At 49.0% G+C, this 13,065-nt stretch overlaps 1 long non-coding RNA gene across 3 annotated transcripts; it reads left to right on the top strand.

Annotated features, from left to right (window-relative positions):
- The first annotated feature begins 9,753 nt into the window (after nucleotides 1–9,753).
- On the top strand, nucleotides 9,754–12,730 carry LOC139037006 (uncharacterized). Of its 3 annotated transcripts, none has more exons than XR_011489779.1 (3): nucleotides 9,754–9,872; nucleotides 10,847–10,962; nucleotides 12,441–12,730. It is a non-coding gene; the product is annotated as an uncharacterized lncRNA (long non-coding RNA). The 3 variants fall into 3 exon arrangements; XR_011489780.1 differs by lacking the exon at nucleotides 9,754–9,872 and adding an exon at nucleotides 9,959–10,273; XR_011489778.1 differs by lacking the exon at nucleotides 9,754–9,872 and having other exon boundaries at nucleotides 10,292–10,962.
- Nucleotides 12,731–13,065: the final 335 nt, after the last annotated feature.

Genomic DNA, 13,065 nt, shown 5'->3' with positions numbered 1-13,065 from the left:
TCTGGGTATGTCTTCCAGCTCCACCCATGGTCAAGGCCAATGTTCTCTCTGGGGGGCCTTGGTTTCCCCAACTCTTCGCTTTTTCTCGGACACCCTCCTTGGGTGGTGTGAATGAATGGGAGGCCAGAACAGCCTCCATGATGAAATATCAGCCCTAAGGTAGTTGCAAGGTCTTTATTTAAGTACTTAAAATTCTGAACAACCTGAATACTGTATTAATCTTAATTAGTAAGTTAACATCTGTTCAGCATTTGACATTTTACAAAGCAGTTAGTCAGTCATTCCCAGGAAGAGCCCCTGAAGGGAATAGTGCTTCTTCCCTCCATTAGTGAGGAAACAGAGGATCGGCAGCTTGCCCAAGGTCACATAGGTAGTTGGCAGAGTTGGAATTTGAACCAAAGCCTTCTGATTTTAAATGGGGCATTTTTAAAGAGCAGAAGACCTTTGAGATTTTTTTTTTTTTTGACCTGTTGAGAAAACGAGACTTCCTTTATCCTACTTTCTGTTGTCTGTTTTTGGATGTGCGTGAGAATAAATTAGGCTGGGTAAGTTGTTATAGACACACTCTTACTCAAGAGATCTGTTTTCAGAGAAAGAAATTCTGTGGGCTGGAGCGGTTAAGGGAGTCTTCCTAGAAGAGGTAGGCCCAAGACTGGGCTTTAAAGAATAAAACACAAAACATATCAAAAAGCTCTAATACATCAGTCATTTACACCATAACATAAGATTCATTTGATGTTCAGTCTTTACACACAGGACAAAAACAAGGTTTTCTTATTTTTTCCATTCAAGACAGCCATTACTGTGAGGCAACTGGGGGCTAGCTTGCTGATACCAGCTTGTCCCTTGGAACAGACCCCTGGGATCAGAATATGATTTTAAATGTAAAGAGGAAGGAGACAGGGGTTCCCCATCCATGGGGAGGTGGAGGAGCTGAATTCTGCTTTCAGCCTCTGTTCTGTTCTCAACCTACTTCCCTCCGTCAAAGTGGCTCACCTGGCCTCCTGGGGACTGCTCGGATAGGGCTGAACACTAAGGCACTGGTCATGGGGTTTCGGGGGGATGGTGTGGGAAATCCAAGAAATCTAGGAAAACTGAATTTGATCCCTGGGCCAAATTCTGAGGCTGGAATTGGAGGCAGCTGGTGTCTAAGTGTCCATTCCGTCAAAAATACAGAAGAAAGAGAGAACCTAAAACAGAGATCATAAAACCACAGCAGGCCGAGAGGTCCAGAGATCGATCAGGATGAGGGTCGGGGAGGCTGAGCCTGTGGGTGGTGGGCAGAGGCGCTATCAAGGCCCTTGGGCAGGTTGGACAACTAGCGGAAGAATCGTGTTTCTAATTACATTTCCGATCTCAACCTCTGTTCAGTGAGTGAAATGAGGTAGTGATAGTCGATGGGGAATTGCTTCAAAAAGTAGAAGAGTTTGGCAATGGTAAATGTGACGTGAAAGCTTCTTGAGTGGTCGTTAGCTCCTCTCTCTCTGGTATTTACCTCTGTAGGTGGCAAATAGGGAACTGGTGCCTGAGTTTCTTGTCTTTTCTCTTTGGCTCCCTACAGGAACCCCTCAGTTATAGCTGAGGATACAGGCCCAGGGCAGTGATTTCTGCGGGAAGCATGACCATCTGGGGCTGACAGGCTGAAGGTCCAAGCTGCATGGTTTCTAGATTTTGTCTGATGAGTAAATTTGCATTCTGCTTGCCCTCAACATGAGACAGACAGCTTGTGATTCTGTGAGTGAAAGAGGCTGAGAGAGACAGGCTAAAACGGTGAGAAACATCCCTGCAAACCTTCTAGAACACGAGCCCTTGTGGTGCAGACAGTCATATGAGACCCTTTTCAGGGAGGGGAGGGGGGCCATAAGGGGAAATGGAGCCTGACAGAAGGACCAGTTTGGGAGATATTAATTGCTCCCCTTTTGGGGCTCCTGGCCACAAGTTCCTGTGCCCAGCCTGGATTAAAGCTCCATGTTGCTTCAATCCTGGGCCTCCAATGAAGAGCTTTCCAAAAATGCAAAACCGCTGATGAGGCCATCCTGATGGAAGGACATAGGTCCCCTCCCTGGACCTCATCCCTGAGTCTTGGCTTTGAAATCACATGCAATGCGGTGAGGGTGGGGGCTGTGACTCTGACTGTCTGGAAGCCCCCTTCCCCACCATGCTGCTGTTTTAGGACCAGCCAAGAATGGGGTGTGCTCCCTGGATGGGGCTCAGCCCCTCCCCAGCCTCCTGATCTTGGCCATGTTGCTGGGAAGTTCGCTTTCTTGGCGGAGTTCATGTTCCAGGCATCAGATCCCACCATGGGAACCTCACTGTCTAGGGCCACCTTGCCAAGTTGCACAAGCATTTACCACCCGCAGGCAGGCAGGGAGCAGCAGGGGGAACAGGACTCCGGTCTCCCCAGAAGCAGCTGTCAATCTGTGCTGTCTAGGCCTGGTGGGAGGCCACGGCAACACCTCAGGGACCCCTTCCCACACCCTACTGGCCCACCCAGCCTTGCCTGCGAACTGCTAGGCTGCTGGGCATCATGATGACCCAAAGAAAAGTGGGGCCCCGAGCGAACGCCCCACCTCCAAACTCAGAAGGAGCCATGGAGGGGCGTCTCCATAGGGCATCTTAGCAAATGCCATCCCTGACACAGGTGTGCCCTGACCCTGTACTCCAGGCGGCTGCCTTCTCGTCACTTGAGGGACCTAGCAAAGGACAGATGCAGAAACCAAGCAGCGTGGGGGAGGCCCTAGGGGACCCCTTCCTCATGACCTTCAAGGCCGATATCAAGTGTAGGACAATTTCGTTCTGGTGAAAACCCTCTTCCTGGTGGCAGACTGCTGACTTTTTGTTGTGTCTGCACTTGGGGGAGGGGGTGAGCTAGCTTTTTTTTTTTTTTTTAAATAAAGGCACTAATTCCATTTCAGGTTGCCTTCCAGAGGCCTCACCTCTTGAAGCTATCACCTTGGGCCTTAGATTTTCAACATAAAATTTGGCATGGGGTTCACAAACATTCAGATCATGGCAATATTCTGTTATTAGGTCTTCCCTGGTGGCTCAGCTGGTAAAGAAGCCACCTGCAGTGTGGGAGACCTGGGTTTGATCCCTGGTTTGGGAAGATCCCTGGAGAAGGGAAAGGCTGCCCACTCTAGCATTCTGGCCTGGAGAATTCCATGGACTATACAGTCTATGAGTTCACAAAGAGTTGGACATGACTGAGCGACTTTTCACGACACTTCACTTCAGGATTTATCCATATTGCTATGTGCTGTCATTTCACTTAGCTTAAAAAATTTTTACCTTTGAAAAAAATATTTATTTTTATTTATTTATTTTTGGCTGCTTTGGGTCTTAGTTGCGGCATGCGGGGTCTTCCCTGTGGCTCCCTTCCCTCTAGCTGCAGCACCCAGGCTCAGAAGCTGTGGACTGTGGGCTTAGTCGTCCTACGGAACGTGGAAACTTAGCTCCCCCCACAAGAGATCGAACTTGCATCCCCTGCATGGAGGGAGGATTCTCAACCCCTAGACTACCAGGGACGTCCCTGTTCTAACTTTTTATTTTGAAATAATTTTAGGCTTACATTGAAGTGGCAAAAGTGTACAGAAGTTTCATCTACCCTTCACCCAGCTTCCCCGGATAGTAACATCTTACATAACTACAGAACATATACTAAGACTAAGAAGTTAACACTGGTACAATCATAGTAACTAAACTTCAGGATTTATTTGGATCTCACTAATCTTCTCTCCAGAGTCTTTTTTTTTTTTTTCTGTTCTAGCAGCTAATCTAGGACGCCACACTGCATTTCATTGTCATGTCTCCTTAGGCTCTGATCTGTGATGGCACCTCTCTGGTTCACTTATTTTGACAACCGTATAATATTCCACTCTGTGATTTCACCATGTTGATTCATCCATAGTTGACCTTTGGGTTGCTTCTGAGGTTTTGTTCTCATGACGAGTGCTACTGTGAAACCACTTGTACATGTGTCTTGCTATACAAGAGTTGCAAGAATTTCTCTTGGGTGTATACCAGGAATTAAATATTCTGAATCATAGGTTTAAATATTCAGCTTTAGGAATAATGCCAAACCTTTCCAGATTGAGTGTATCATTCTATACGTCTATCATGGTCTATGAGCCCTTCCTTATTTGATGTGGTCAGACTCATTAATATTCACCAATTGCAAGGCTTGACTGCTCTCGGTCCTTTGAATACACCAGTGTCTTTCCCCCTCAGGACCTTGGGCATAGCTGTCTCCCTGTTGACATGCCCCTCCTTTCCAGCCCCCCTCTCCTCTTGTTCTTTAGATTCCATGGAAGGCTTCATCCTATGCCTATCCAAGCCTCCGCTCATCTCCTTATTGCATCTAGCATCTTGTCTTTTCTCTCTGACTGCAGTGTCAGCTCCACAAGGGCTGTGATCACATCACTCTTCCCCACCCATGCTCACCAGCTGGGCACGGTGCCTGGGACCCAGTAGATGTTCAACACGTGTCTGTTAAATGAATGAATGAGTGGATGGAACTTGTCTGTACAGGATGCTTCCTATTGGGAATCACCCTGGCCCCACAGCCAGTAAAAGTAAAAACTTCATCTGGTTTCCAAACTCCAGCCTCCTGTTTTCACCAGCAATAATTTGCTGCAAACCCTGCCAGCAAAGGACAGACCATTTGGGATGCATAAAGCAAAATGGAATCATGTGCAAGATCTTTGGGGTGGGCTGCGCTGCTTGTCCCGAGTCTGGGGGGGCCCTAGAGGCAGGAGTCAAGGCTGGAGGAGCAGCTGGGTGGGTGAGACAGAAGAGGTGAGGGAGAAACACACATCTCCTTGCTGGCTTCTTTTCTCTCAGTTTGAGACATGTGAGAGCTTGAGAGTGAGGGTGTGCAGGCCACACGGATGGTTCGGGGATCTTCCCCTTCACTGATGGTGGGTGGTCTCCTGGGCAGCCCCATGGAGGGATGGCTTCTCACAATTGGAGGGCTGCTGGGCTGCTGGGAGCATTTTCAGGGTCCCATCAGGGATTCTTGCCGATCTTTTATTAGAAAAATTACTGGGGCTTCCCTGGTGGCTCAATGGTAAAAAATTTGCCTGCCAGTGCAGAGTCATGGGTTCGATCCCTGATCCAGGAAGATCCCTCATGTCTTGGAGCAACAGGGCCACAACTATTGAGCTTGTGCTTTAGAGCTTGAGAGCCACAAGTTCTGAGCTCATGTGTTGCCACTACTGAAGCCCACACACCCGAGAGCCTGTGCTCTGCAACAGGAGAAACCAACTGCAGTGGGAAGCTGGTGCATCGCAACTAGAGAGCAGCTCCAGCTTTCTGTAGCTAGAGAGAAGCCCAAGCAGCATCAAAGACCCAGCATAGCCAAAAATAATAAAAATAAAAAATATAAATAAAATTAAAAACCATACTATTGTACTGTTGGTTCTTTCTGGTTGTAAATAAAGTGCATACAATTGTAGAAAAGAAAATAACTAAATCCTTGACTTATCCATCACCCAATGATCTCACTGGTTCCAGTGAGATATTTGGCAGTTCCAGCTGCCATATTTCTTTCCTGTCTTTCTTTCTCCTCCCATGTTCACTTAGGAGAGCCTGGGAAACAGTGATTATGAGTGGTTAAGAATATGGGTTTTGCAGACTGACAGCCCTAATTCAAATTCTGACTCTGCCTCTTGCTAGCTGCCCGTGTGTGTATGCTTAGTCTCTCAGTTGCGTCTGACTCTTTGTGACCCCAAGGACTGTAGCCCTCCAGGCTCTTTGTCCTTGGGATTATTCAGGCAAGAATACTGACATGGGTTACTATTTCCTACTCCAGGGTGTCTTCCTGACCCAGGGATCAAACCCACATCTCTTGTGTCTCTTGCCTTGGCAGACAGATTCTTCCCAACTACACCACCTGGGAAGCCTTGCTAGCAGCATGACTTTGGCAAATTCTTTAACTCCTCTGTTTTCCAACCTGTAAAATGGAGCATTAGCCCACCCATAGTGCCTGCCTCTTAGAATGGTTCTAAGGATTTCGTGCTCTATGCATATAAAGCACCTGGTCCATGGTAACTACTGAATAAATGTTAGCCACTGTTGTGTCAAACTCATCCAGTCATTCAGTAAACACTGTTTTGAGCATTTACTGTGTGCCAAGTACTGTCTATAGAGCGAGGCATACAGCAGTGAGCAAAGCAAGCATGTTGCCTGCCCTGGGGGAACTTATAGCCTCTTTGGGGTGAGGGTGGAGGCCTACCAAATAACATGCTAATGAATTTATAATCACGTGTTGCCATGAGCCTCATAAACATAAAGAATAGGGTGTTCTGAGCCATCTGAAAAAGTTACATCTCAGCCAGATCTGAAAGACAATGAAAAATATGCAGGGTGGGGGTGGAGGGAGGGATGTGAGGCAGAACGGGGGACTTGGTTAGAAGGAGGTTTGGGTATGTTGAGATACTGACAGCAGCCTCTGTGGGTGAACCCAGCTGAGCAAGGGGACAGAGGTGGGGCTGGAGGGGCAGCTGGGTCACAGTCTGTGGGGCCTTGTCAGTGTCCCCAAAGATTTTTAATCTAATTCCCATGCAAAAGGAATAAAAATTATAGGCAAATGTGTCTAAAAAAAGATCACACATGTCCACCATCCTGTATTCTATTCTTCTTGCACTTAGCCTAAACCCCACTTTCTCTAAAAAGCAGTCCTAGACATCATTTTGAATTACCGTGTAGTACTCCACTGTGTGGATGGAGGAATAATAAGTCATTTTTCTGTTGTTGGAGGATTGGGTTGTTTCCATCTGGGGGTAGCCAGTGGCTGCTCTTCACGATCCCAGCAGTTTTCCCTGGGGACACGCTCCCATCCCACCATGGCCCAGGAATCCCTAGTAGACAGGAGGGAAGGGGCATGCATAGCTTTCTCCCCAACCCCGGGCTGGCCTCTGATGTCATGGAAAGTTGGCTGGCAGCTGTTGGCTCTCACCAGCACTGGCTGTACCAGGCTGGCATCCACCCCTGACCACAGCGTGGAGCCCATTTGGGCTCCACCAGGACATCAAGAGCCAGGACAGGGCCTCCTGGAGCCTCCTTGCTCTAGTCTTTCCCTTCTCACTTCATCCCTTTGTTCTGCAGGGCCCTGCAGGCCCCCCCCCACCCCAGCCCTACCACCAAGGGATGAATGAGCTAGGGAGGGGTCTCTGGCCTGCTACTAATTATTTCCAAAAGTCCCTTGTGACTAGGCAGGTTGGACTGGGACAGACACCAGCTCTCCTCTCTCCATCCTGCCGCTCACGGTTCAGAAAACACAACTTTGAGGAGGAAGCCAGGTAGCCCTGAGTCTGTGCGAGGGGGCATGGAAGATTTCTCTGGAAGGACACGCCACCATTAGGGGCAGGTCCAGAAGAATGATTGATGTGGGATGGAACCTGCTGTGGGCCACTGGGAAGGCTCTGCACCAGAAGAAATGTATGCGGGGTCACTATTCACCTTCTTTTTCCACTCATAGGGTCATCCTGGGAATGTGGGAATCAGAAGGGCCTCTCTGGGTCTGATACAACATTAGAGCTTGATAAGGGTTTGCATGAATGAAGAAATTAAATAATCCCTGGATTCACAACCCCAGAAGGCACAAAAGAAGGACACCTGGAGATCACCCAGTGCTGCATGCTTCATCTCTCTGGGGTCAGGCTCTTTTTAGGAGAATCTGATGAAGGCTCTGGTCCTTTTCTCCAATCTTCTCTCTTATCCACACACACTCAAAGCCTTTAATATGATTTAGAGGCTTCCCTAGTGGCTCAGTGGTAAAGAATCCGCTTGCCAATGCAGGAGATGCAAGAGATCTGGATTTGGTCCCTGGGCCAGGAAGATGCTCTTGAGGAGGAAATGGCAATGCACTCGAGTATTCTCGCCTGGGAAATCCCAGGGGCAGAGGAGCCTGGTGGGCTACAGTCCACGGGGTCTCAAAGAGTAGGCCATGACTGTGCACACACACATGTGTGACACTGTGCCTGTCTCCTTGGGGCTGAGCCTTCAGAAAAGTTCCCACATTTGGGTTCAGGGTGTCACAAGCAGGCTGTGTGGCTTAGGGCCTCCATTTTCTGATTGATGGCATTGAATAGGCACTGGCTCAAAGCTCCTTCCAGGATTAGAACGCAAAAAACTGGTTTATTTCCAAATAAGACTTTCTCTCACCCTCTGAGGGAGTCACTTGCCCCGGTCAGCTGGCCACAGACGACAGAGAGACAGTGACTTGAGAGTCCCTCTACTTGGGTGTGGATGGGAGCGGGCAGAAGGAAGCGTGGCCAAGGGTCTGCTGCAGCTACTGACAAGGATTCAGTGACCTTGAGTCTGGACTACAGCATGGGAGAGTTCAGTGAGGGAGACTGTCATCACAACAGGAGATGGCCAGGAAAAGTTGTGGAGCTTATAAATAATGTCAGATAAAGTCTAGAATGTGGGACCCTCTACTCACCAACACCCAGGCTCCTGTCCTATAAATGGTCTCCTCTGTTCTGACTGCAAGCTTTGTGATTTGTGTCCACGAAGACAAAGATTGGCGTCTGAATCGCCCTTTCAACTCTGTACAGGGCCAGGCACAGAGTAGGTGTTCAAAAAATATTTGTGGAATAAATGAAGCAGTTGGGCTGCAGCAGTAGAGACTCTCCTGACCCCAGCCTCAGCCTGAGAGCATTGTTAGCGAGAGGACAGAGGCAGCTCCAAAGACCAGCGGTGCCCGGGGGGCGTCTATGCAGTCTGCTCCCAAGCCCCTTTGACAGGCCTGCTGGCATTTGGCACGTGGCGTCATCTTCTGGACCACAGAGTGCTTTCCCATGCAGGAGGCCCCATGGAGGCCTCAGGGAGCCAGGCATGGTCCTGCCCAGAAAGCTTCCACTTGGGTCATTAATAATAGTGCAATTAAGGAAAGCGGGCTTCAAAGAGCTGTGGCTTTATGGGAATAGACTTGGATGGAAGTCATTATTTTTTCTGCCCCATCTCACCCCTCATTCTGTCTCCTCTGTCTTCCATTCAGCCCACGTTTGATCTCCTGCCTGGGCTTTCTTCTGCCGGCTCGGGGTCCAGGGGGAATGGGCTATTGTGTCCATGGCAGGAAGGATGGGGAAACCCTTTGAACTGCCCTCTGGTCCAGAGGAGATGCCACCCTGGTGGGGTTGGGTGGGGGAGCTCTGAGAGGTGTCTGGGGGTGTGAACTGAAGGCAGGAAGTGGTGGGGAGGACCTAAAGAAAAGTTCTCTGCCAGATCAGGTGAAGGAGGGGCTCTGGTTTGCAAAACGCCTGCTTGAGAAAGAGCCAGAAGCTTGTGCTGCACCCTCCTTGAGAGATATGATAGCAATCATAGCGATTAACATAGTTCATTCTCACCAAGAGCTCATGATGTGCCAGGTCTGTGCTGGGCAGGGGCATTGTTTCATTTCATCTTCACAAGAGCAGTCCTCATTTTACAGATGAGGAAACAGAGACTCCAGTGCCCTGTCCCTTCTCTCCAGTCACACAGCTGACATCACTTATCTGTGTGACCTGGGTCATGAAGGTTCACCTCCCTGAACTTCTGTTTTATTCCCATCTGCCAAATAGAAAGACTGAGCTACGCGTATCTGGTTCTTGGGATGAGTCATATGAACTTTGATGTCATTTTTGTCTGGTTATGGCAGGATGGACCATACAGAGGTTACCAGCATCACTGTTTCAACAGCATGACTCCCAGGTCCCAGGGGAATTATTCAGGAGGTGTGTCTCCATAGCAGGTGAGAATCCATGGTGACAAAGCTGTGTCTTGAGGATGAGTTCTAGTCCTTACTTATCATTCGCAGAATGTGGCTCTTGGGGAAGACCACTTAAGAAGTCGTGGACTGCAGCCCCCAGGAGGGGGATGGGACCTCCTGGGTAAGCCAGAGGGTGTGGGCCCTGGCTTGGAGAGAGAAAAGAAGGGTGATAGAGATAGGGGAGAGATAGAACCAGACAGAGATGTAAAAAGAAAGACAGAGACACATGGCTTTACAGAGAGAAAGTGAGTGAAAGAGAGTGACTCGGAGAGAGAGAAAGAGAGAGGGAGAGGAAGACAGAGAGAGAGGGAAATAGAGAAACGGAGGCAGAATAAGAGAGGAAGAAAAAGAATGACAGAGGAGAGGAAGAGCGGGAAGAACGGAGAGTCTGAAGCGGGTAGGAGTGGAGGCTGCCCACGCAGCCCGTGTGGGATTGAGCCGAAGCCTGCTGTAATGGCGGTTCTGATCTCCCCAAGACAGTAGCTGAGAGGCGAACGCCAGCACCCCCGAGAGCCGCCTGCGGTGAGGGCCTAGGAGGGAGTGCCGAGACGCGAGGCCTCAGAAGGCGTTGGGTGGGGGAGAGAGAAGGCTGCGGTTCTTTTGGTTAAACCGAAATTATGATTGTCCTGCTCAATTTCAGAAGTGCGCCAGGGCCCTCAGAGCAGCCCTCGTGCTCTTTCTGTGAGGGAACATTGTGGGTGTTAAGCAAACATACTCTCTCAAGTTCAGTCGCGGAGGGGAGCTAGATGGGAGCGATTAAACAGAGCAGCTGTCACAGCTGGAAAAACAAATCCATGCGCGGAGGCATCAACCAGCGGCAGGAGCGGCCGCTCATCCAAGATGGCGGAGGGGGCCGTCGGCTTCGGTGGCGCGGGGCGCCTGGGGGTGGCCCTGAGCCCCGGTCTTCACTTGAAATCTCAAGCTCATCGACGGGCAGAACCAGACAGGCTCTGGGAAGCGAATGATAACAGAACTCCCTTCCAGGATAGGAAGAGGCCAGTCCCATCTAGTGCCTTACAAATACTCTCTTTAGCCCTCGAAGTAGCCCTCTTGAGTAGGTCCTGTTGCTTAACCTACCACCTCTTTATGGGGTAGCCCCATTTTATAGGCAGAAAACCCGAGTCCTGCTCTTTGTCCGAGATCACACCTAGCAAATGGCAAAGCCAGGACTTAAACCTCCTATCTCCCGCTTTCCCGCCTCTGCTGTCCAGGTGAGCCCCGTGAGATACTGCAGGTGCGTCCCACAGGGAAGGTCCTGGCCGTGGCCACAGAAGCCCCCATGGGTTGGGGATAAAGAGCAGGGGGCCAGCTGGAGGGACCCTGTCTCCTTTCCAGGTCATAACCTGGGAATGCAGACTTGCTCTTTTTTCCAGACCCCTCTGTAAGTAGCATGTATCCCCAAGAAATCCTTTTGGGGGAGGTGAACTGAGATGGGCAGATGGCAGGGTGGGAGAGGAATAACTCCTGACTTGTTGCTCAGCATGTTTTCATTTCTCCTTTTGCTGGTGACTCACTTTTCTTCTGGCGACCTCTCCTCCTCTGTTCGTTTGATTCTAGCAGAAGTTTCCAAAACGTTCCCCTGCCCTTCATAGTGGCTCGCATGTGACTCTCTGTCTCTGTTCGGAGTACTTTCACCTGTGAGTAATAGATTGCACACCTACCAGGAACTTCAACAACAAAGACACTGAATTATCTCCCATAAGGGAAAAAATCTGGAAGTGGAAATTTCTAAGTTTGGTGTAACAGCTAAACAATATCATCAAAGACCAGATTTTTATCATTCTCCTGGTATTACTGGACTGGACTTTTTTCTTTGAGCTTTTTGCCTTATGGCGGCAAGATGGCTGTAGTGACTTTTGTATTATGATTCCATCCAGAAACAAGGATGCAAGAATCTTTACTCTTGCTAACCTGGCTTTTATCAGGGAGAGAAAAACTTTCCAAGAAGACACTAACGTACTTCCCCTTATATACTAGGGTGTGTGTGTGTGTGTGTGTGTGTGTGTGTGTGTGTGTGTGAGTTGCTCAGTCTTTGCAGCCCCATGGACTGTAGCCCACCAGGCTCCTCTGAACATGGGATTTTCCATGCAAGGATATTGGAGTGGTTGCCATTCCCTTCTCCAGGGGATCTTCTGACCTAGGAATCAAACCCTGATCTCCTGCATTGTGGGCGAATTCTCTACTGTCTGAGCCACGAGGTTCTTATATATAGTATATATTTTAAGTTTTTATTTGGACATCTCTCTCTCTCTCTTTCTCTAAGTTAAATTAAAGTTGCCCAGGTGTAAAGTCTGAATTCTTTATTTTTGATATTGTTATAGGCGAAAATCCAGTGGTATCTTGCCCTGTGGTAGAGTGACTCTCGTGGAATTGAGTACAGAATGAAATGTCATGAAAGTATGAGAATGAAAGGGCAGTGCCTGGGGTTGCCTTTGCAACCCCCACAGACTGGCCCACCAGGCTCCTCTGTCCATGGGACTTTCCAAGCAAGAATACTGGAGTGGGTTCCATTCCCTTTTAGAGATCTTTTAAAATAGGATTCTATTGGTTTTCTATTCGTGAAAAGCAATTGACTGCACGCTTAGTAGCTTAAAACACTCACTGACATGCTCATTCATCATCTCATGTTTTCTGTGGGTCAGGAGTCCAGACACCTTTAGCTAACTCCTCTGCTTTGGTTTTAATCCAGGTGTTGGCTGGGCTGAAGTCTCATCAGAAGCTTGACTGGCGAATGATCCACCTGCAAATGCACTCAGGATGTTGGCAGAACTCATCTCCTTGTTGTCGTGGTACTGAAGTGCCTATCTTCTTTGCACCTGTCAGCTGGTGGCTGCTGGCATTTTCAAGAAGCCACCCACAGTTCCTTCTTTGTGACCCTTGCACAACAACACAGCAGTGTACTTCTTCAAAGCCTGCATGGGCATCTCTTTCTGTAGTCTGCTAAGATGGAGTCTTTTATAAAGAGATGTAACCATGGAAGTAACATCCCTGTGCACTTGCCACATTCTGTTGGTTAAAAACAAGTCACAGGTTCTGTCCCACACCAAGAGGATGAGCACAGATGCCCGGGCAAGGAGGCAGTGTGTCTGGAACAGAGTGAGGAGTGGTGGGGAAAGAGAGGGGAGAGGTTGGCAGAGACTTCTAGCCACTGAAGGGACTTTAGATTGTATTCTATGTGATGATGGGCTTCCCAGATGGTGCTAATGGTAAAGAGTCCACCTGCTAATGCAGGAGCCTGAAGAGATGTGGGTTCGATCCCTGGGTCAAGGAAGATCCCCTGTTAAAGGGAATGGCAACCCACTACAGTATTCTTG

The sequence above is a fragment of the Odocoileus virginianus genome, chromosome 10, assembly GCF_023699985.2.
Source record: "Odocoileus virginianus isolate 20LAN1187 ecotype Illinois chromosome 10, Ovbor_1.2, whole genome shotgun sequence".
NCBI classification, from domain to species: domain Eukaryota; kingdom Metazoa; phylum Chordata; class Mammalia; order Artiodactyla; family Cervidae; genus Odocoileus; species Odocoileus virginianus.
This window is presented reverse-complemented; position numbering and strand designations above follow the sequence as displayed.